Source organism: Chiloscyllium plagiosum, chromosome 45 (genome assembly GCF_004010195.1).
Source record: "Chiloscyllium plagiosum isolate BGI_BamShark_2017 chromosome 45, ASM401019v2, whole genome shotgun sequence".
Classification (NCBI taxonomy): Eukaryota; Metazoa; Chordata; class Chondrichthyes; order Orectolobiformes; family Hemiscylliidae; genus Chiloscyllium; species Chiloscyllium plagiosum.
Window position 1 is genome coordinate 8,204,947 of NC_057754.1, and position 1,528 is coordinate 8,206,474.

The 1,528-nt window shown below is 48.0% G+C and overlaps 2 protein-coding genes across 6 annotated transcripts in view; one reads left to right on the forward strand and one right to left on the reverse strand.

Moving 5' to 3' along the window:
* The window catches only part of LOC122543885 (leucine-rich repeat and fibronectin type-III domain-containing protein 4-like), a 28,586-nt gene extending 27,064 nt beyond the window's left edge, over positions 1 to 1,522 (reverse strand). Inside the window, exon 1 of the mRNA XM_043682744.1 lies at positions 1,198 to 1,522. The gene's annotated coding sequence lies outside the window, so the exon portion shown is untranslated. The remainder of the gene's footprint in view (positions 1 to 1,197) is intronic.
* The window catches only part of LOC122543886 (pyruvate carboxylase, mitochondrial-like), a 567,831-nt gene that overhangs the window by 418,110 nt on the left and 148,193 nt on the right, over positions 1 to 1,528 (forward strand). The window lies entirely within an intron of this gene.

Below are 1,528 nucleotides of genomic sequence, written 5' to 3' on the forward strand. Positions count from 1 at the left end.
GAGTGAGTGAGTTACTTGTGTGTGTGTGTGTGAGGGAGGGAGTGAGTTACTTGTGTGTGTGTGTGTGAGGGAGGGAGTGAGTTACTTGTGTGTGTGTGTGTGAGGGAGGGAGTGAGTTACTTGTGTGTGTGTGTGTGAGGGAGGGAGTGAGTTACTTGTGTGTGTGTGTGTGAGGGAGGGAGTGAGTTACTTGTGTGTGTGTGTGTGAGGGAGGGAGTGAGTTACTTGTGTGTGTGTGTGTGAGGGAGGGAGTGAGTTACTTGTGTGTGTGTGTGTGAGGGAGGGAGTGAGTTACTTGTGTGTGTGTGTGTGAGGGAGGGAGTGAGTTACTTGTGTGTGTGTGTGTGAGGGAGGGAGTGAGTTACTTGTGTGTGTGTGTGTGAGGGAGGGAGTGAGTTACTTGTGTGTGTGTGTGTGAGGGAGGGAGTGAGTTACTTGTGTGTGTGTGTGTGAGGGAGGGAGTGAGTTACTTGTGTGTGTGTGTGAGGGAGTGAGTTATATGTGTGTGTGTGTGAGGGAGTGAGTGAGTTGTTTGAGTGTGTGAGTGAGATACTGATGGATTGTGTTGTTTGTGTAAAAATGCGTGTGTGTGAATCAGTCTGCAGGAAAGCACGATTGTACCAGCAGCCAGTTTCCTCATTAGCATGAGAATCCTGCGAGTAAATCACTTGGCATCAGTAAAACTGTGCTGCAGCAAATATATTTTTTGATTAAGACAGCCGCCAAGTCTCTGCGCTTTGTGAGACAGGCACACGCCAATGACCTGGTTTATTTAAACATGCTTAAGCAAATTGATCTCAGTACTTTGTCATTTGGCTGATACAGGCGAAGGCAGAACAGCAGGGGCAGTCTTCAATGCTGTCTTCGCTTTAACTACAGTGTTATCAGCTCAATCCGAATTGCATGTGAGTGGGACTGGCTCGTAGGAAGCAGTGCAAGGGTTAAAACCTCTGCACAAACACATCCACCGCTACAAAAACACACCACAAACACACACACTCCGTGTACAAAAGCAAACAGCAATTTCATTGCAAATTCTGTCATTTTGACAATGACCTTCACAGGCTAATGACATGACACTTAGACCTCATCCCTTTAGTCAATCGTTTGCCCTACTACGCGGAACATTGCACTGGAAAGCCCTAGCTTTATTCCATTGCTTCATCTCCCTTTTTTTCTCGTGTCTTTTAAGTTTACCTTTCTGGTTGGAGAGGCATTTAGCTCTGTGTCGGCGACTCTCCAGCTTGCAGACTCCCCGTTCTCGCCTGTCCTGCGAGCCCCAGTGCTCGGGTTTGCTCGGACATCTTCAGCTGCTCCTAGAGAGATGCGAGGTGTGTTCTCTCTCTCTCTCTCTCTCTCTCTCTCTGTGTGCCTTTCCTTTTTGCCCCCACTTTTCAGCAGATCCCTCGAATGCAGCTCAGCTCGCCGCGAGCTGTTTAATAGTCAGGCTCCAGAGATCCGTTTGTATCTGACTGTAGCTGGAAAGAGCAGAAACACATTCCAAAGGAACCTGCTCATTTTTTTGCCT